At 41.1% G+C, this 23,561-nt stretch overlaps 1 protein-coding gene across 2 annotated transcripts in view; it reads right to left on the bottom strand.

Moving 5' to 3' along the window:
• Nucleotides 1-23,561, bottom strand: part of LOC140478893 (chloride channel protein 2-like) — a 609,305-nt gene that overhangs the window by 498,263 nt on the left and 87,481 nt on the right. The window lies entirely within an intron of this gene.

The raw sequence follows: 23,561 nt of genomic DNA on the forward strand, positions 1-23,561 counted from the left end.
GATAGAAATGCAAACACTTTCTTTTCGAGAGAAGGTACACAACAGATTTATCTGATTGCTGGACTCAAGGTAGGTTTTTTTAAAGTGGGATTTTGTTTCTTTTAAAGATTACTGTCTTGGCTGTGAGAATGGGGGAAAATGGGAGAATGGAACAGCAGGTTATTTTCAATCCTATGATGTCACATGTAACATTTCCACTGGATAATAATATGGTTCAATGGGATCTGCACCATCATGTTAGAGCATTAAGACAAGTTTAGCAAAAGTAGAATCAAAGGCTGTTTCCATTAGTTAGTTGCACAAACTTAAGATTTTGGTCAACAGACACTGGGTGGGATGTGAGGAAGTTTTTTTTAAGCCAGCAAGTGGCAATGATCTGGAACTCTTTGCCTCCCAAGGTGGACAAAAGAAGAGACAATTAATGATTTCAAAGGAAATTGGATGGATACTAGAGGGAAAAACCTCATAGGGCTTTGGGGTTACTACTGGGTTACTCCTGTACTCAGAGTGGGTAAGGGCTTGGTGCACTGAATGGTGCCATTCTATGTTGTAATGACTAACTGAATGAAGATTTGCTGAAAAATTCTGAAAGAAAATGCAAATTGATATTGAGAAATGGACATTTTGGTCAGAACAGTGACTTGAACCCCCCAAAAAATCACTTTTCAAAATAAACTGCATTATGTCTGGCACGGTAAACTGTCCCAGTTTATCTCTAGATCTTTTCTTGGAATGGGCATAATCAAAAACAAGATGTGTAGAATGATAACTTTCTGTATTTACCATCCATTCTTGCTGAACTGGAATGAAGTTAAAAATCGCACAACACCAGGTTATAGTCCTACAGGTTTATTTGATAGTTAGCTACCTGACGAAGGAGCAACGCTCCAAAAGCTTGTACTTGCACTAAATCACTGGACTATAACCTGGTGTGATTTTTAACTTTGTCCACCCCAGTCCAACACCAACATCTCCACATCAGAAATGGAACGAGGAAGAGCAGAGGCCTATTGAACATTCCATTTCAAACTCCTGAATAGCTTGCTTGTGTCAAGAGGGACTCAAGATCAATTTGACTTCTTGTGTCATGTGATGGGTTTGTTTTGAAGGTCAAAACAGACTAGACTGAAAGACCTTCCAAATGATATCCAGAAGCATGGGAGCTTTCTGCTCAATTCTCAAATTCAGCAGAATGAAGTAGGAATTCAACTATCTCTCCTGTTGGAAGTTGCTGGCTGTAAACTAAGAACTACAGGCAGAACAGTCTTCTAACCCTCATTTAAAAATCACACAATTAAGATCAACTGTCCAAATCTCTCTGGGATACCCCTGGAAAATCAACATTCAAGAAAATGGTTAAGTCAACTCTTCCTCGTCAACCAATCTTTCATTAAGACTGCAGGTTAGAAAGCTGGGATACCACTGTGTGGCCTCTAAGGGTGAGAAGGGGGGATAAAAGGGATAATAGAGATAGCCATGAAGTCCTCTATTAAAGGTAGAATACTGTCTGTAGGATAATTCATTACTGGATTTAACTATGTTCCATCAAATTAGATTGCCCTTGCCTAGAGATATAACTCCTTTTCCTGGCTAACATTAAACAAACATCAGCAGTGTCAACCACGGTTCAGTGGTAGGGCCTCTCACCTCAGCATCAGCAGGCTGAGGTTTCAATTTCCGCCGCACAGACCAGAGCTCTCAAACCTGAGCTGACAAGCTCATGCAGTACTGAGACAGCAGTGTGCAAAATTGACTGCTGCTTTTCCTGTATTACAATAGTGGCAACATATCAGAACTATAAAGCGCTTTGAGACTCCTGCATGTGAAAAGGCACTTTCCAAACGCAAGCCCTTAATAGTTTGCACTCTTGATAATTCTACTGAAGCAAGTAGATACATGTTTTAAAACAAAATCCATGTGACAAACCATTCTACCAAATCACATGACTCTCAAAAACAAGTTGAAACTCCCCTTCCCTGAGAAATAATGAAGCAGCTTTAAAAACGAATAATTATGAAATAGATAAAGCAGGAGACAATGTCCACTCATTCACGATTCAAAGATCTGTCCATCATAAAAAGAACCTCAAATCGGTTTAATTGTACAAGTTAAAAATATATTTTTAAAAAGCTATGACATAGTGCTTTACACAGCCAAACAAATCAAAGAGCTTTCCAACCAATGAAGTGTAATCTGCATGGTACTGTAGGAGACACAGCATCACAAGCTCCTGCAAACAGCAAATTGATAATCAGGTAATCTGATTTTATGATATGGATAAATATTATCCAGGCACCAGTGATAACTCAGATTCTTTGAAATAGTGCCATTGGATCTTTTAAATTCACTGAAGCAAACAGATGTTATCACGGTTTAAAACCTCACCCAAAATATGGCATCTTTAACCGTGCAGTTCTCCATCAATGGAGTGTGACACTTGATATTTTGTCATATCCCTCTGAAGATGTACTTGAACTTTTAACCTGATGACTTGAGGGCAAGAGTGTGACCAACTGCGCCATGGCTGACAATTATCCACCAATTGACATTTTTCTGGGCAAGAGAACACTTATCCAAAAAAAAAGGCCAGTAGGTAAGACAAAATGGATCTATCAGGCATCATACCTGCTGATCTGCAACTCCACATCAATGGAGTTCACAGGTACCATTTGTGATACATTTAATGAATGAAGATTAATTTAGACTCCACTACCTTGTAAGTTTCAAAAACATAGACAGATGTTTAATCAAGTCTCAAACTACTGTGCATCACTTTTCTAGCTTGTTTGGTTGACTAGTGATCAAGTCATACACTTAACCTCAGAATGATACCATACCATTTCTGAAATAGTTGCATGGACAACATGGTGTTAAAGTATTTACTTACTAATGTTAAGGAGAGACAAACATAATTATCCAGGATAACTGCACAAGCATACTCAACATATCATGCCTCAACACCTTCATGCACATTAAAATGATGCATTACAATCAAATTGTAACAGCAGTGATTTAAAATACATTCCAGGTGATCTTGCTCAAAAGACCACTCCGTACTAATCAATTAATAGTGTTTGGCTGCTCTTCAAACTGTAGCTTGATATGAAAGATTGTATTTTAAACATGTAATTGAAATTTATGGCACATATGTCATTAGAACATACACTTTCAAAGGAGGATATATTACACAGTCAGTGGCCTGTGCCTAAAAAAGGGTCATTACTTTCACTTCTCTTATAACTCAAAACTTCTCAAAATACTGCAAAATGCTGAAAATCTGAAAATTAAAAAAACAGTGTTAGAAATACTTCTCGGGTGAGGCAGCACCTACAAAGTGAGAAACGTGGTTAATGCTTCACATTTGATTACTTTTCACCAAAACCCATTCAATAGACCTCCTCAGTGCTTTAAAAATCTCCATCTTGCCATCCATATGCCCAATGAGGATGTATAGACTGTTAACAAAGGAAACATTTCTCATTCAGCTTGAAAATTAGCAATACTGAAGCTACAGTACAGATCATGAAAACAATCAGATACTCCTCACAAACATGCTATGAGGAAACCAGTGATCCTCAAATGATTAGAGAAGGAGAGAAGGAACTGCTAAGATTCAGCAAAAGCAGCAGACTAGATACTGGGCCACAATAACTGAGTTGAGGAGAAATTAGAACAGAGTTGAGGAGAAACTTCTTCACCCAGAGAGTGGTGGGTGTGTGGAATGCTCTGCCCCAGAAGGCTGTGGAGGCCAAGTCTCTGGATACTTTCAAGAAAGAGTTGGATAGAGCTCTTAAGGATAGTGGAATCAAGGATTATGGGGATAAGGCAGGAACAGGATATTGATTGAGGATGATCAGCCATGATCATAATGAATGGTGGTTCTGGCTCGAAGGGCAGAATGGCCTACTCCTGCACCTATTGTCTATTGTCTAATTGTTGAATTCAGTTGCCTTGACCTTCTAGGGTATACCTTTCTATGATAACTTATTCAGTATAAAAACCCAAATGTATACACTGAAGTAAAATGACTTACTTCTTGACTATACCCAGACTATTGTCCTCCAACCCACACAAAAGAGCTTTTTTTTAAAATCCTACCCCCTTCCCTCTTCACAGAATTAAAATTTGTTTGGTTCTACCTTTTGTCAGTTCTGATGAGCAGTCACTTGGACAGTTGTGTTTCTCCTACATGCATGCTGCTTGACTTGCTGAGTTTTGTCAGCAGTTTTTGTTTTTATTTTACATTTCCAGCATTTGCAATATTTGCTTTTGATTCATTGTACATTATTAATGTGTTCCAGATTACATAAACACAAGAATATTATTCTCTAACCATTTATGTTGCAAACCAACTCAAACTTTTCCTCTTAACCCATCCATTCTTTCAATTGTTCGAATTAGCAGCCAATAAAATCAAGGTTAAAAAGGAAATAAACTAGGAGTAATTATTTACTTCACAATATGGAGTTTAAAAATAAATTGTTAAAACAATAAATATTCTTTCATGTTTATGTACTAGAATGGTAGACTATGCTCAATGCTGTTAAATGCCAGATAAATTATTCAAAGTAATCCTGCAATAGTTTCAAACAGAATACTACATACGCATTCAGAAGACAGAAAAGATTTTGCTAACTATGAAGAATGCGTGACTATAACATGTTTTGTCTAATCCAAATAGAAAATTAACTTGACTCCAAGGTATTTCAAATACCTTGTCACCAAATGAAAATGTTTTGACTGTTATCAATTATATGGACTAGAATCATTAAAAACATTCGTTGAGCATATAACATCACAAAATAAAGATGGCATTGTCACCACATGTGACTTACAAATGAACATTGTTAGTAACTTAAGTGGATCGCTCCTTGATTTCCCAGATTTAGACAATAATGGATTTCTTGGATAGCACCTTTCACAATACACCTTTCTAGTTATTTTCTCTTGCCATTACTTACCCTCTTTACACTCACTGCTGGCAGTGACTTGTTGACAACCACATCCCAGAAAACCATATATCCTAAATAATTCAGTCCACATATCTTATTACACGCTACAAAGTCACTGCAGAGAGCCAACAAGGCAAACTATGTGGCGGAGGGAGAAAACCACCATGGTTAATAGAATACATTTACAACAGTAAGGACAACATAAGGGATTTCCAACCACGAACAGTTTGAATTACTATTATGTTTAAATGATTAACAAATCAAACCTAGACGGCAATGTATTTGGTTACTTCCTGTAGATAGTGCGCGAGCAATGATGATCACTAATCTCATTTCCTAGTGCACGTTTATAATTCTAAATGAAATACAGCCTTTTGTATGGAGCAATTTACTTTGGCCCAAGAACAATGAAGGTACATTTGGTCCCCAGGGCAATATATTTATCTGGAACTTAGGCCCTGATTTGAAAAGCTTTGGCTTAAATAATAAAAGACTCCAGAGATCAGAAAAAAGGTCCACCCACAATTAACCTACTGGCCTGTATTATACAGCATGAGCAAAAATAAAACAATTATGGTTACTTAGCATAACATTTTTCTGAAGGTTTCTTAAAAGTATAATCATATCTGGATGAAGAGGCAGACATTTTTCTCACACACTCCAGAGTTTCCCTTCTCCTCCCCAACCACCCGCACCCGCCCCCCCCCCCCCCCCCCCCGCATTAGCTTAACATGTAAGGTCATAAATGTAAAAGCATTGATGTCCAGGAGGTACATTGACCATGGAAGATTCACAGGTGTGTTTACAGTTTAGGAAGAGGCCATCTGGACTCAATGCTGGCTCTCCGTGAAGCAATCTGGTCAGACCCATTCTCCATAATCCCACAAGTTTTCATAATCTAAATAACCATCTGATTTCCTTCTGAAACCATTTCCAATTTCACCCCGCTCCCCCACACCCCATCTCATGGGTAGCGTTCTCTAGATCATTCCTATATGCGAAGAGTTTCGTCCTCACATTTATTCTGCATCACTTGCTCAAAGTCTTAAGTCTGTAATACCCATCAGTGAATGGAAACTGGTTTCCCCACCCCCGCCCCCCCCCGCCCCCTCCAACCAAGGTCTAACTTATCCATAACTGTTATCATATTTCAAATTTCCCCTCTATCTACTTTGCTCTAAGGAAACCAACCTAAGTTCTCCCAATCTATCCTTGTGACTAAAATCTACTTTTCCTATTGCCTCCCTTGTTAAGGAACATCACATCTTTCCTAAAGTATGTTGATAAGAATTAGATGTAATGCACTAGTTATGGTGTTGCCAGATATTTATGTAGGTTCAGAATATTCTCCTTGCATTTGTACTGAATGCCTCTATTTATGAAGTCCAAGATTCCATATAATTCAATAACTACACACTCAGTATGCCCAACCACCTTCAATGACCATATATCCCCAGGTCCCTGTGATCCTGAACACTCTTTAGAATGGTGACATAAAGTCTACATTGACCCCACTTATCCCTTCTGTCAAAATGCATCATCTCACATTGTCCTGAATTGAGGTCCATTTGTCATTCGGCTGTGCATTCTGCTCACCTAAGCCCTGTCACTAAGGCGATATATGTAAACTTGAAATTCTTTAAGAATAATAAAGTGATATCAAATTCTTCTCTACATTGTTCCAGATTCATTTTTCATTTCAATTGTAGGGAATATAAAGGAAAAAACAAACTGACTGATAAATAGCAAAATGGAAATAAGCGATTAGAAATGTCAGCAGAACACAATATAAATGCAATTTTATTCTGTATCAGTTTTAAATCCAAATCCTCAAGTTATCCCACAATGCTTTAGCACTATTGAAATTTTTTGATCAAATGTAATGATGAAGTAACAAAAGCACACGCGCGCACGCACGCACACACGAACCTGTCCACAAAAGGAAGAACAAATCTTATTCAGCCAAACTACCAATACATAAGCCTGTTCTAGATCAGCCAAAACGACGAGAAAGTTGACAGTTCCATGAAGTAACACTTAGTCACCAAACATCTGCTCGTTCACCCCCAGTCTGAGTTTCAGCAAGATCACTCTGATCCAGGTCAGAATCTGTCTTGGTCCAAATGTGAACAAAACAGCAGAATTGCAGATGCAATGCAAGTGATTAACTTTGATTTCAAGGCAGCATTTGACAGGATCTGGCATCAAAGAGCCCTAGCAATACTGAAGTCCATTGGAATCATGGAAGACTCCACACTGGTTTGTACCTAACAAAAAGTAAGATGGTTATGGTTGGACGTCAACAATTTCAGCCCAAAATAGGGCTGCAGGAGTGCCTCACGGAAGTTTCCTAGGCCCAAACATCTTTACCTGCTTCTATGATCTTCCCTCCATAACCTCAGATGTGGTGATAGTTGTTTAGTGCACAGTAGTATCGAGTACATTTACAACTCCTCAGTGACTGAAATAATCAATGTCCCCATGTAGCACAACCCGAACAACATTCAAGCCTGGGTTGTGAAGTGGGAAGTAACAGACGTGCTACAACTGCAATTCGCCAACAAAACAAACCAACCAACTCTAGCATCAATGAAACACCCAATATCAGCAGAGAAGCAAATTGATCTGCAATTTACCTTCAGCAGCTATATAAAAACTGTGGCTGCAAGACTGAGGCTGAGGCTGGCATCTGTAGCAAACAACTCACCTCCTGACACCCAAAGCCTCTCCTCCATCCTCAAGACATAAGTTAAAAGAGTGACTGACTACTCTTGACATGTTTGGAAGACTGCAGTCCAAAAATGAAGATCTTACACTCTCCAGGACAAAGTAACCCAATTGATTAACACCCTACTCACAGTGAACATTCATTGCTTCCATCACAAGCACACAGTAGTAGCAGTGTATACCATCTACTTGATGTACCGCAACTACTCCCCAAGTCTCTTAACATCACCTTCCAAACCAATGAACTCTAGGATCTAGAGAAATGAGGACAACAATTGAAATGACAACTTAAAGTGCTCGAGAAACCCAGTAGGTGTGGCAGCATCTGTGGAGAGAGAAACAGAGATAACATTTTGAGTCCAATGTGACTCTTTTTCAGAATGTCTCTTTAAAATGGCAGCAGACACATGAACCCTTCCAAGTCAGACATCATTATGGCTTAGAGACATTTCATGACTCCTTCCTCATTGCTGGGTCCAAATACTGGATCTACTTCTTCACCAGCACATCACAGACTCAGAAGATTCAAGAAAGTGGTACACACTCAGTTGCTCAAACTTAGACATGCTGGATGACTAAAGAAATTGAGGGTTTGGTTAAGAAAAAGAAGGAAGCATATGTCAGGTACAGACAGGATAGATCGAGTGAATCCTTAGAAGAGTATAAAGAAAGTAGGAGAATACTTAAGAGGGAAGTCAGGAGGGCAAAACAGGGACATGAGATAGCTTTGGCAAATAGAATTAAGGAGATCCAAAGGGGTTTTACACATATATTAAGGACAAAAGGGAGAGAATAGGGCCCCTCAAAGATCAGCAAGGCGGCCTTTGTGTGGAGCCACAGAAAACGGGGGAGATACTAAATGAATATTTTGCATCAGTATTTACTGTGGAAAAGGATATGGAAGATATAGACTGTAGGGAAATGGATGGTGACATCTTGCAAAATGTCCAGATTACAGAGGAGGAAGTGCTGGATATCTTGAAATGGTTAAAGGTGGATAAATCCCCGGGACCTGATCAGGTGTACCTGAGAACTCTGTGGGAAGCTAGAGAAGTGATTGCTCGGCCTCTTGCTGAGATATTTGTATCATCGATAATCACAGGTGAGGTGCCGGAAGACTGGAGGTTGGCTAATGTGGTGCCACTGTTTAAGAAGGGTGGTAAGGACAAGCCAGGGAACAATAGATCAGTGAGCCTGACCTCGGTGGTGGGCAACTTGTTGGAGGGAATCCTAAGGGACAGGATGTACATGTATTTGGAAAGGCATGGACTGATTAGGGATAGTCATCATGGCTATCATGGGAAGTCATGTCTCACAAACTTGATTGAGTTTTTTGATGAAGCAACAAAGAAGATTGATGAAGGCAGAGCAGTAGATGTGATCTATATGGACTTCAGTAAGGCCTTCGACAAGGTTCCCCATGGGAGACTGATTAGCAAGGTTAGATCTCATGGAATACAGGGAGAACTTGCCATTTGAATACAGAACTGGCTCAAAGGTAGAAGACGGAGGGTGGTGGTGGAGGGCTGTTTTTCAGTCTGGAGGCCTGTGACCAGTGGAGTGCCATAAGGATCTGTGCTGGGCCCTATACTTTTTGTCATTTACATAAATGATTTGGATGTGAGCATAAGAAGTATAGTTAGTAAGTTTGCACATGACACCAAAATTGGAGGTGTAGTGGACAGCAAAGAGGGTTACCTCAGATTACAACAGGATCTGGACCAGATGGGCCAATGGGCTGAGAAGTGGCAGATGGAGTTTAATTCAGATAAATGTGAGGTGCGGCATTTTGGGAAAGCAAATCTTAGCAGGACTTATACACTTAATGGTAAGGTTTTAGGGAGTGTTGCTGAACAAAGAGACCTTGGAGTGCAGGTTCATACCTCCTTGAAAGTGGAGTTGCAGGTAGATAGGATAGTGAAGAAGGCGTTTGGTATGCTTTCCTTTATTGGTCAGAGTACTGAGTACAGGCGTTGGGAGGTCATGTTGTGGCTGTACAGGACATTGGTTAGGCCACTGTTGGAATATTGTGTGCAATTCTGGTCTCCTTCCTATCGGAAAGATGTTGTGAAACTTGAAAGGGTTCAGAAAAGATTTACAAGGATGTTGCCAGGATTGTAGGATCTGAGCTACAGGGAGAGGCTGAACAGGCTGAGGCTGTTTTCCCTGGAGCGTCGGAGGCCAAGGGGTGACCTTATAGAGGTTTACAAAATTATGAGGGGCATGCATAGGATAAATAGGCAAAGTCTTTTCCCTAGGGTTGCGGAGTCCAGAACTAGAGGACATAGGTCTCTTTTATATCTTTCCCCTCTCACCCTAAACCTAAGGGGCAACTTTTTCACGCAGAGGGTGGTACGTGTATGGAGTGAGCTGCCACAGGATGTGGTGGAGGCTGGTAAAATTGCAACATTTAAGAGGCATTTGGATGGGTATATGAATAGGAAGGGTTTGGAGGGATATGGTCCGGGTGCTGGCAGGTGGGACTAGATTGGGTTGGGATATTTGGTCGGCATGGACAGGTTGGACTGAAGGGTCTGTTTCTATGCTGTACATCTCTATGACTCTGTAACTCTAAATACTGGCCCAGCCAATAACAATGAAAAGGATGACTGACTACAAAAATACCATGAATAAATGTTGGAAAGCCAAGACCCAAAAGAAAAATCTCAAGGGTACATTTTCCCAATGCTCCTTTCTGAGCCTCAATCAAAGTAATAGTTAATTCTGTCTAAATCATGGACCTCATAAAATAAAAGGAGACTATACATTGGCCTCTTCGTAGGATATGTGGAACAGTCCATCTTCCGCAGCTACACTGGCACCACCCCCCACCTTTTCCTCCACTACATCAATGACTGTATCGGCACTGCCTTGTGCTCCCATGAGGAGGTTGAACAATTCATCCACTTTACCAACACCTTCCACCCTGACCTCAAATTTAGCTGGACCATCTTAGACTTCTCCCTCCCCTCCTAGACCTCTCCATTTCTATCTCGGGCGACGGAATCAACAAGGACATTTACGATAAACTGACTGACTCCCACAGCTACCTAGACTACACTTCCTCCCACCCTGCCCCCTGTAAAAACGCCATCCCATATTCCCAATTCCTTCGTCTCCACCGCATCTGCTCCCAGGAGGACCAGTTCCAATATCGAACAACCCAGATGGCGGTCTCCTTCAAAGACTGCAATTTCCCCCCCAGACGTGATCGACGATGCTCTCTACCACATCTCCTCCAGTTCCCGCTCCTCCGCCCTTGAGCCCTGCCCCTCTAGTCGCCACCAGGACAGAACCCCACTGGTCCTCACCTACCACCCCACAAACCTCCACATACATCATATCATCCGTCGTCATTCCCGCCACCTCCAAATGGACCCCACCACCAAGGATATATTTCCCTCCCCTCCCCTATCAGCATTCTGAAAAGACCACTCCCTCTGTGACTCCCTTGTCAGGTTCACACACCCCACCAACCCAACATCCATTCCCGGCACCTTCCCCTGCAACCGCAAGAAATGCAAAACTTGCGCCCACACCTCCCCCCTTACTTCCCTCCAAGGCCCCAAGGGATCCTTCCATATCTGCCACAAATTCACCTGCACCTCCACACACGTCATTTACAGCATCCGCTGCACCCGATGTGGCCTCCTCTATATCGGGGAGACAGGCCGCCTACTTGCGGAATGTTTCAGAGAACACCTCTGGGACATCCAGACCAACCAACCCACCACCCTGTGGCTCAACACTTCAACTCCCCATCCCACTCCACCAAGGACATGCAGGTCCTTGGACTCCTCCATCACCAGACCATAGCAACATGACAGCTAGAGGAAGAGTGCCTCATCTTCCACATAGAAACCCTCCAACCACAAGGGATGGACTCAGATTTCTCCAGTTTCCTCATTTCCCCTCCCCCCAACTTGTCTCAGTCCAACCCTCGAACTCAGCACCACCTTCCTAACCTGCAATGTTCTTCCTGACCTCTCCGCCCCCACCCCCACTCCGGCCTATTACCCTCACCTTAACCTCCTTCCACCTATTGCATTTCCAACGCCCCCCCCCACCCCCCCCAAGTCCCTCCTTCCTATCTTTTATCTTAGCCTGCTTGGCACACTCTCCTCATTCCTGAAGAAGGGCTCATGCCCGAAACATCGATTCTCCTGCTCCTTGGATGCTGCCTGACCTGCTGCACTTTTCCAGCAACACATTTTCAGCTGTATACATTGACCATGTCAAGCATTCATCTTCAAGAGCACTTCGGGTTAGAAATTCTACACCAGTCCCTCAATGATAAACATTCACGTCAGTAGCTGAGAAATAAAACGTTGCAGTAAAACTCGGAGGTATCTACTTCTGAACACATTCTTGAGATTTCTGGCTGGGCATAGCTAACGGTGCAGGTTTGATGCTCGGTGGCACAAGTCTCATTGAGCTTCTAAAAACAAATTAAGTGAATCGATAGCTTTCCAGTCACACAATTTCAGTGGGACGTTTCACCAGCATTAATTTGGCAAACACTTCTGTATAAACAGGAGCATGGTGCCACTCAATAAACACAAGGTCATTGGAATGGATTTCCTAGTCCAAAGCTGTATCTGCCTAGGTTTGGTGAGTACCTTGCTCATGCAATTTTCGGGTTCTTTTGTTTTATTTTACTTTGAGACTGGCATTATTTGAAATTGTTTTACTTTTATCGAATATTTACTTTTCTCCCTACCTACCAGTCAGAGGTCCTTCACAGCGATTTGCAGTAGTTAATGTTGATAGGATACATATTCTAGAAACTGCAAGAATAATGAGGATGAACGACAACTATTCAGAGTTCAGCTCGCACATCTATAGTTAAAAAAAAACTATTCTTAAATATGGAAATCGCAGCTGGTCAGGCAGCAGCCATGGAGAGAGAGCAAGCTAACGCAGAAGCTAGATGACTCCTCATCAGGTGCCAAACCGGATGTGTTATCCGGCATTTTTTTATTTTCAGTACAGATTCAAGCATCTGAAGTAATTTGCTCCTATTTTCGAAATAGGTTGTTTCAAAGATCCAGCTACTGCTCACTGGGCATATCAGAAGAGAGCAGCATTCCATCCCCTAATGTTGATCCTCAAAGAGCATGTATTGACCAGAATAAAAGGCATCATTGCATCATTTTCACGAATGTCACCTTTACAACTTGTACTTTGTATTTCGTGAAAGTCATCCCTCAAGTCATTACAGTACACAAGCAATGTACAACATTATTGGGGAGAAATTCCAAAACGTGAAAGTCCAGCTACTCCATGTCAGTATTAAAGCAAAACTTTGCAGATGCTGGAAATAAAGTCTAGTCATAGAGATGTACAGCACGGAAACAGACCCTTCAGTCCAACTCATCCCTGCCAACCAGATATCCTAAAATAATCTAGTCCCATTTTCCCCATATTTCTATCAACCCTTCCCATTCTTGTACTCAACCAGATGCCTTTTAAATGTTGTAATTGTACCAACATCCACCACTTCCTGACAGCTCATTGCATACATGCACCATGCTTTGCATGAAAAAGGTGTCCCTTAACTCCCTTTAAATCTTTCCCCCCCTCACCTTAAACCTATGCCTTTTAGTTCTGGACTCGCCCAACCCAGTCAAAACATGGCCCCCATGATTTTATAAACGTCTATAAAGGTCATCCCTCAGCCTCTGACACTCCAGGGAAAACAGCCCCAACCTATTCAGCCTTTCCCTATAGCTCAAACCTCCAACCCTGGCAACATCCTTGTAAATCTTTTCTGAACCCTTTCAAGTTTCACAACATTCTTCCTATAGGAGGGAGACCAGAATTGCACCCAACATTCCAAAAGTAGCCTAACCAATGTTCTGTACAGCTGCAACATGACCACCGAACTCTTTGTAAAATGTAAAATAAGAACAAAAACCACTGGGAAATCTCAGAAGATCAGGCAGCATTTATGGAAAGAAATAGAGTTAACAATTCAGGTCGATGAACTTACATTTCTGTTCTCTTCAGTTCTGAAAAAAGAGAGTTTTTCAGCCAGTGAAAAGGGGAGGGGTATTAGAAGGACAATGGGAGAGATGTGTAATAGGGTGGAGGCCAAGGGAGATTAAATGACAAAATATTTCACAATGGCACAGCCAAAGAGACAGATAATAGATACAATGAAGAAACAAAGTTTGTGTCCAAATGAGATGCGAATTGCTACAAATAAACCATCTGAATGCGTTGTGGAGGGATTATGTACACGAAAGCAACTAGACAAGATCAAAACCAGTGAAACTTAAAATAAAAAGGGAACAAACACCACAACAAGCAAGATCAAGGCAGAGATAACTATCTAAAGTTAGTTAATTTGTAATATTGATCAAGGTGAACAATACAGGGCAGTATTTCACCTATAGAAGCATAAGAGAGGGTGGGGGATGGGTGCTAATACACCAAATATGGGGGAGGTTGCTGTTGGATCTGTACTTGGGGGTGGGTGGACATGGTGGGAATGGTACAGGAAGCAACCATCAGCTCCGGACAGTCCTCCTGAGTACGTGACAGTCCCATGAATTTTGTGATAGTTGCTCACTCTCAAGCAAAGTTCAAAGGGCTGCAAGTTGTCAACTCAAACAAGGTAACAGAAAAAGGTGCTGCTCATTGAGCTTTACTGGAAAATTGTGACAGATTGTGGACAGAAATGGTCAGCAGGAGACCAAGTTAGACAATCATACTGAAAACCAAACAGGAGCTGAGCAGAGGTATGGAGGTGCTCCACAAAGCAGTTACCCAATTAGTGTTTGGTGCCAAAAGTGTAGGAAGGACCAGATTGTGAGCAGCAAAAGATTATATATTAAATTGAAACAAGTACCTGAAAGTAGTGACTAAAACAAAAAACAAAATGGAGAAACTCAGCACGGCTGGCTGCACCTGAAGGGTCACTAGATTTCAAACGTTAATTCTGCTTTCTCTCTACAAATGCTGCCAAACTTGCTGAGTTCTTGCAGCAATTTCAATTTTTATTTATGACTTACAGCATCCACAGTTCTTTGCCTTGTTTTATATAGGTCACTATTACATTGGAATCTTTGCAGTCTTTGATAGGGAGTTTGGAGGAGGAGATGAGACAACCTCTTATGCTACCATGGAAAACTGGCTTGGGGAGAGAGTGTTAATGGTGACTGAGGAGTTGGCTACATTCTCATGGAGGAAATAGTAGCTGTGGAGAGGACACTGAATGATGTGTTTGATAGTGGCATCATGCTGGATGTGACAGAAGTGGTGGTGGCTGATCTATTGAATAAAGAGGATGTTGGGCTGGAAGCAAGGACAAGGAAAACCTTAATGAGGTCCTGAGAGGGAGTGGAAGAGTGAGAGCAGAGCTGCTTGAAATGGATTGGATGGTGTTGGTGGTGGAGGGGTTGGGGGGTGGGGGGGGTGGGGGGAACCTGTCCACTACAATGGGTTGGGGATCCATAGCTGGGGGTAAGGGGAAGATGTCACTTCATCAGAAAAAGAGACAACAGTTGAGAAACAGAGAAGGAAATGGAGACCTTACAGGTAGCAGAGTGAGAGGAAGTGCAGTGGAGCGAACTTGAGTGTCCATGAATTTGTATTGAACATGGTCTCCTTTTTTAGATATAGATGATTTACCAAAGAAGTCAAAGAAGGAAAGAGACAAGCCAGGGTTTGACCAGGTGAAGGTGTGGGAGGGGTGGAAATTGGATAAACATTAATGAAATTTTCCAGTTCACAGCAAAAGCAGTAGGGAGCACCAGAGAGTCAATGTAATGACAAAAAGGAGGCAGGGGAGAGTAGACCTGGATGTCCCACATATTGCAAGAAAGGCAGGTGACAGAGTCCCCAAAGCCTTGGTAAGAAGTGGAGTTAAAACAAACAAACAGTCAGACTGAGGACAGGCATAGGGTGGTGGTGGGGGATGGGAACTGTTCGGGTCTCCATTTAAGGAAGAACCAGACAGCTTCAAGAGCATCGTGGTGAGTGATGGAGAATTGGACATTCGTAATGAAGAGTAAGAGTTTAGAGGCAGGAAATTGGAAATTGATAAAAGTGCCATCAGAAGAATCATGGATGTCGGTAGGAAAAGACTGGACAAGGGAGGAACAAAAGGAAGAAATATGCTCAGTGGAACAGGAAAGGCTGAAACCATGGATCAACTACAGTAATCTTACTTATTCTGGGAGAAAGTAGACAAATAAACTGCTTGAGGTGATATTTTCTTATTTAATCCCCCCTGACCTCCAGCCAAAAATAGACCTCTATCTTCCTGTCCCTCCCCCTGTCATTCTACTTCACTTTAGCTCTGACAAAATAAAGACATTGATTTTAAATGTTAGCTATTCCTCTCCACGAATACTGCCTAACCTACTGTTTTTCCAGCACATCCTGTTCTTGCGCTATGTTAAGATTTACTGTGAACCTAATGGCCAAATAACCACCCAGTTCATATTTCTCAATGTCTTGCCCTACCTTCAAACTTGTATCTAAAGCACTGTTAAAATATTCAGCTAGTCTATGCCTCAAATCATTACATCAAGTAAAACATGCAACAAAATTCTTTGTCGATAATCTGTTCAATTTTAGAGGGAGCAGAGGCTTTTTCACAAGGGGAAGTTGAGCTTAGGAAGCAGCTGTGTAACCCCAACAGCAGCAGATAGGAACAATGGGCTGGATTTTATTTGATCCCCCAATCTTTAAACGCACCAACAGGTGCAAAACCCAGCCCTCGGCTATACTGCTCTCTCCAAAGTGCTTATATTTAATCTTACAATCATATCCCCGGGAACAGGGTGGCACGGTGGCTCAGTGGTTAGCACTCACAGTGCCAGTAACCTGGGTTCGGTTCCAGTGTTGGGCGACTGTGTGGAGTTTGCACATTCTCCCAGCGTCTGCATGGGTTTCCTCTAGGTGCTCCAGTTTCTTCCCACAGTCCAAAGATGTGCAGGTTAGGTGAATTGGCCATGCTAAAATTGTCCATAGTGTTCAGGGATGTGTAGGTTAGGTGCATTAGTCTGGGGGAAAATGTAGAGTAATAGGGGAATGGGTAACTCGGAGGGTCAGTGTGGGCTTACTGGGCCAAAGGGCCTGTTTCCACACTGTAGGAATTCTAACTAACTGTTTTTCTGTAACCTGTCTCATTCTCAAACCACCATTTCCTGCTCTCTGCTGTCGTAAAAACCATCCAATTATTTCCATATTTGTATTTCTTCATGCCAGGTTAATCCAGCAAACCTGTGCTGTTTCTCTGTACTGCTTCAATATCTGTCCTTTATTGTGGAGATGGGAACTACAGAATTTATTTCTGGTCTTACTAAAAATGTTATATATAGATTTTTTAAGAAAACATTAATCCTTGGCATTGACATCACTGGCACTGCCAGTATTTATTGCCCATCCCCAGTTGGTCAAGGTGACTTTGAATCACCTTCACGGCAGTTCAAGTGGTGTAGGTACACCCACAATGACTTTTCTATGGTAGCTTCATAAATCGAAGCCAGTTGTAAAAGTCAAACGTATTACTATGGATCCAAAGTTACTGGCAAGAGTGGAAGGTTTTTATACCCTGAAGGAGATTTGTTAAAAAAGTATTTTCAGGTGGTGGCAAGCCTTGTGCCTCGGAAGAATGGTTAACACTGTGGTGGTTGACTCTGTGTTAAGCTCAGGAGTCCTAGCATTGCAATCTCTGCTACTTAAAAAGGACAAAGTTTTGTTTCTAATCTAGAATTGCTGGTCTCTTGCTTTCAATAGGACTTCTTCTCAACTGGTTGAGTTTTTCATTTCTGTTCACCCATCCAAATGGTGCCTGCAGAGATCACAGCCATCAGCAACCATCTCCTAGTTGGTCAATATTAGTGTCTTCCATCTGTGTATTTCATTTTCTTGCCTTGTAGAGAGATATGGCTGTCCAGGAGGTCATGACTCGGGTCACCATAGTAAAGGTCTTTGCTTATATAGCTGTCATCAATCTGAAAAATGTGACTGAACCATACAAATATCATTGGGTTAGCAATTAGTTTCTGATGGAATGAATATAATTCAGGCCCTATGAGCTGAGGAAACATCTGAGAGCGCAAATGTGGAAACTCTTCAGTCTTTTCCCTTGCCCAGGTCTCACTGCTGTAGAATGGTACACTGTGGATGCAAGCTTGGTAGTCTCACAGTTGGTGCTTTCAGTCTTGTAGTCTTTACCCATCTTGGAAATAACAGCTATAGCTTTTGTGATGTGTGTGTGTAAATTCTGCATCAAGTGAAAGATTGCTGGCGTTTGTGGACCCTAAATATTGAAGCTTTCAACAACCTCCAATGTCACATTATTAATATTGATAGATTGTAGTACGACCAACCCCATTCTCAACCTTGTAATATTTTATAGTTTTATGATTATTAATGAGGCTAACATTCTAGTCTGGAGTTTTATGAAATGAATTGAAATTCTCTCAAATGGCCTCTAATAAAAAATGCTCATATTTTAACTCAGTAATAAAAAGGGAACAAGTTAAAATTGGGTCACAAAGCACTATTCACAGAATCATAGAATCCTCACACCAACCCTCCAAAGAGTAACCTACTCAGACCCATTCCCCTACATTTAACCCCTGACTAATGCATCCCACCTACACATCCCTGAACACTGGACAATTTAGCACAGCCAATTCACTTAACCTGCACATCTTTGGGTTGTGGGAGGAAACCAGAGCACCCAGAGGAAATCCACACAGACACAGGGACAATGTGCAAACTCCACACAGACAGACAGTCGCCCAAGGCTGGAATCGAACCCAGTGCTAACCACCGAGCCACCGTGCCTAACACGAACAGATCAGGTGGTTATTCATCTCGGTTTGTGGAACGTCCCTGTGCAAAACTGGCTGCCGCATTTTCCTAGATAAATGGTGATTGCACTTTAAAATATCATTAGCTGTGAATGAAAAACCTGTCCTGGAACATGCAAGTTTGTTCTTTGGTCACTAGGAAACAAGATATAGACCCCAAATACTATTCAAATTTCAGCGACATCAGGTTTGGCTTTTCCCATACTAACTTTCTTAACATCATTTTATTGCCAAATAATGGACAATTGTATGCTGTGATCACACTTTAATAAAATTGAAGGGACACGAAGAGGAGTAAATAATAACAAAATCCTTAAAATAATACTCATTCAATTCAAAATGCTTTTGCTGCAGAGCCGGACCAGGCTATTAAGCAAAGCCTATTACAACACAAGTGCATTTGCAGGAATTAACTCATCAGCTCGTAAAGTTCTCCTGCAAACATAGGCATCAGGAAATGCTCAATTGTTTTTAAAAGAGTATACCTACCCAAGCGACCTTTAACATATTACAGTAACACAATAGATCATTGTCAGAAATTACTCCACCACAAGTTAACAAAAAATGTAAGGAACTTATTTGCTTAAAGTTTTAAACTTAGTGCAAACAACTTGCCAAATAATATTCAACAAGGACATATCTAGAAGCAGAAATATTAAAGAGCAATTCTGTGGTTGTGGCAGGAAATTGAAATATGTCATGTTGATAAGTATACCTCCAGCAGCAAGACTCTGGTAATGGGTATGAACCAAGTGAGTGAGTATTACCACAGTATTACCAGCTGTTATTTCCAAGATGGCTAAAGACTACATAACTTGAAAATAAAGGAGTGAAAAAATAACAGCATACTTCCTCAGAAGAAGCACAACTAAAGCATATGATTTTAGTGGATGACATTAACTAGAAAATGGGCTTTGGTAATCTAGCATTACAGCCAACGATACTCTGCATTAATATTACTAACTATCCAAGAGCACTCCATTCCGTGTATGCAGGCTGAGACAAATATTAATTGCGCCCAGAGGACCATGAACACAGTGAAAGATGCTCTTTGGTCTGCCCAAAACTTGGTCTACCAGAGCAAGGAGTTGACCTTGACTGAGTGTTAGGAGAAAGTGAGGACTGCAGATGCTGGAGACCAGAGTTGAAAAGTGTGGTGCTGGAAAAGCACAGCAGGCCAGGCAGCATTCGAGGAGCAGGAGAATCGAGGCTTCGGGCATAAGCCCTTCTTCCTTACGCCCAAAACGTCGATTCTCCTGCTCCTCGGATGCTGCTTGGCCTGCTTGACTGAGTGTTGCAAATTTCAAAGGTTTAGGATTGTGTGCTGAGGGACCTACTAAAGCTTGGGGAAGCTCCAGACAAGGGACAAGACTACCATTGGTCTTTCTACTGGAGTTAATTGCAGTGTCTGTTCAGTTATCAGGACCTCCCAATGCCTCAAACATATGTAAATATAGTCTTGTATAAGAAAGAAATGCCTTTGGTTTGTTGGGTAGAGTCAAACTCCAAATGTTTGTTTGTTTCTCCATATGCTACTGTACTGAACCAAACTGCTTGAGTGGCTATGTCCATAAATATCTTTTATGAATAGATTTTTGAAATATAAAAAACATTGGTCTGCTCAATGCAAGACTGCCTGCTGAGGGCACACTAAAACTTGGGGTAGCTATGGTCGGGTAAAGAACACCACTTGAGGTGTTACAGCCAAAGTACAACGGAGGTCCATTTAGTTATCAGATCCTCCCAGTGCCTCAAATATAAGTACATACAGTCTAATATAAGAAAGAAATGCTTTGGATTTTTTTTTGTCAACACATGTAAAGACTGTAAGGAACTGAACTGCTCAAATGACTATCTATAAAAATATTTTTACAGATAAAGTATAGTTTTGATATTAAAAAGTGTTTGTATCACTCTACAGAGAGCTTGAAAATCTGCACCTTTATGTTTAACTTGTAGTGCCAACTGACCATGCAGACAAGAATACACAAACCATGGGAAAATACATTGAATTGGAAGTACAAGCATTCAGGACAAAAGGCATAATTGTTAAAAAGGAAAGTTTGCAATTACTTGGTGAGATCTAATTATTCCCCTCTCTCTAATCTCACTCCACCCAAAGTATGCACATGGTCTTGACTTCCTGGATACAATGCTTGGATAATCAAACAGCATCTTATTTTTAAAAATCTTACATATGCAAACATATACAGTAAACTTTTTAATGAATACCCATGATCACAGTTAGAATAGAAAACCCTTAAATAAATTTATAACATTCTAATTACATTCTTCCTCTCCCACCCAATGTAGATATTTTAGTCTCGTCACTAGTGAAACAGTTCAAGTACACTGTTCAGTTTACATAAGCAATTTCCACAATGTCCAAGGAGTTAAGAATTTATAATGAGAAGGAAGCAGGATGTATATGTGGATGAGAACTTAAAAAGTTATTGACCTGGATTCTACAGTAGAAATTACATTCAGGTTATCAGTGACCATCATTATTAAAGTTGCATCTTCTAGCAACTTCTTGTACAAACTTAAACATGGAAATCAGCAAGTTACTGTCAGAGTCGCTTGACTGCTTCAGAAACTTTGCTATACCATCATCCTCAAGCAAAAAGTGTGGTACTGGATGAGCACAGCCAGTCAGGCAGCATCCAAGGAGCTGGAGAGTTAACATTGAGCATAAGCTCTTCACCAGGAATGTCATCCGCTCCCCCCCACAACCCCCCCTACAGGCCGACTCTGATCTCCGGGCATCTGCAGTCCTCACTTTCTCCTCTACCATCATCTTGATGAGCATGTAACATTGAAACACATTAGAAGGGTGTGAAGCTTCTATACTGGCATATTAGGTACACAGTAAACTCACCAGAAAATGTCAGGGTTTCTGCACTTGGGTGTAAGGAAACATTTAAGCATTATTGACAAACAACCTCTCAAGCACTGAAATTTACTTTGACAAAGTGGAATTCCATTTCTGTGGATTTTAGAGATTTTTATAGAATTAATATTTTATTATTCTTTTCGATCTCACATCCCTCTCAAACCAATTTTTTATTTCCTTCTTTTTGTTATTGGTTTGAATTAAAATATTGTAATTTGCACTTTGTCATCCAGAACCTGAGGACAGAATTTCATCTCCAGTTTACCAATCTTGCTGTGTGTAGTGATTGCAACAAGGTCAGCCAGCTGGCCCTCAGAATAGGAATTCCTTTATTGGAGTTGTTAATCGGATTCTGACACTGAGGCTGTACCAGAGGTTAAGGACTCTACACGCGTAAATAAAGGGCGACTTGGTTACACGATACTGGCCTCGGAGGAGTTATTTCACCATGAGATGAATTCCAGGGTCAGGATCCTGGAAGAGGGAACAGTGATGATGTAATGACTGCAAAGAACAGGCAATTACATGTACTTATCTCAAGAATGGTCAGCTAAATGGTCAAGGACCGGTTATGATTATGGACCGCTCCGCAAGAAGAGTAAGTACTTTCCAGAAGAATGTAGAGTAAAAAATTAAACCCTGAAACCAGAACTAGTTCAGATTTCCGATCCCATCCTTTCTTGAATCTAGCAAAGTTACGCTTTATTTAGAGAAAGCGAAGAACATTTTCAAATTGTAGGTGATAGGACACTAAGCAGCATCAAAGGAGCAGGAGAATCGATATTTCGGGCATAAGCCCTTCTTCAGGAATGAGGAGGGTGTGCCAAGCAGGCTAAGATAAAAGGTAGGGAGGAGGGACTTGGGGAGGGGCGTTGGGAATGATCTCCAGCATCTGCAGTCCTCACTTTCTTGATAGGACACTAAGCTCAATTAACTTGCTTCCTCCTCACACAGGGAGAAGACTATGCTCAAAATTCAAAAAGTCAAGAACTTCAAAGTTTGGGAGAAGATTTGTAGCTGGGGTGCTCGTTGTGGTTCTGTTCGCCGAGCTGGGAATTTGTGTTGCAGACGTTTCGTCCCCTGTCTAGGTGACATCCTCAGTGCTTGGGAGTCTCCTGTGAAGCCTTCACAGGAGGCTCCCAAGCACTGAGGATGTCACCTAGACAGGGGACGAAACGTCTGCAACACAAATTCCCAGCTTGGTGAACAGAACCACAATAGGTCAAGAACTTCAAAGATAAACACCAATAACAGTAAAAAGAGAGAGGTTGCACCACAGACATCATAAAATTTTCTTTTTACTGCGACAAAAATGGTGTTGCTCTTTTATGTGCCTTCGTTATGTGTAACATTAGTGACAGTTAAACCATATCCCATCTGATCCAAATAAAAGTTTAAAGACGTCATTACTTAAAAGGGAAATTACATTCAAACAGCCCAGGAGACAATTATTCACTCTGCATTGTCTGTTTAATACTCAAAAGGGTTAAAGATCATGTGTCAGAGATTTCCAGTTTGCATGCCAGAGCACAGAATTTACAAAACATTCATATATGCTGACATTAGGGCTCACCATGCATCAAAAGAAATCAGAGCAGAGAAATCAACGTGAAAGTCCCAACGGAGTCAATTTATCTGTTGCTTTTGATAATAAATTGACAGATCTAAGCATGAATGGCATTCAACTGGTACACACACTTCCTGATTATAAATCAGATTGCACAGGGGAGTGAGAGATGCATGGATCCATTTCCCAGAACACACTTTCAAAATTTTAAAGGATAAAAGGGATAATCATCCAATGAAAAGTCTTATTGGATTATGACACACAAACAGGTAAATTTGCACTATGAGATCGTATAAAATGGGTGATAGTAAATTACCTCTTCCAATTGCCTTTTTTAATTAAATCAAGGAAGGAGTGGTGTTAAAAATGGCTGTTAATTTGCTGTGGTATATTTTGGACCATTGCACAAAATCTACTCCAATATGTGTAACAGCTTGTCAACTCAAACAGAAAAATGCTAGTCTTTCAAACAGATAGCCTAAAATTTCAGCCACTGCAATTAATGTTTACTTATCACTTACATGATATGTGCACAAGATGGGATTAAAACAAAGGATAAGAAAATGTCAATATTCATTGATGCAAAC

This window comes from Chiloscyllium punctatum, chromosome 6, assembly GCF_047496795.1.
Source record: "Chiloscyllium punctatum isolate Juve2018m chromosome 6, sChiPun1.3, whole genome shotgun sequence".
Classification (NCBI taxonomy): domain Eukaryota; kingdom Metazoa; phylum Chordata; class Chondrichthyes; order Orectolobiformes; family Hemiscylliidae; genus Chiloscyllium; species Chiloscyllium punctatum.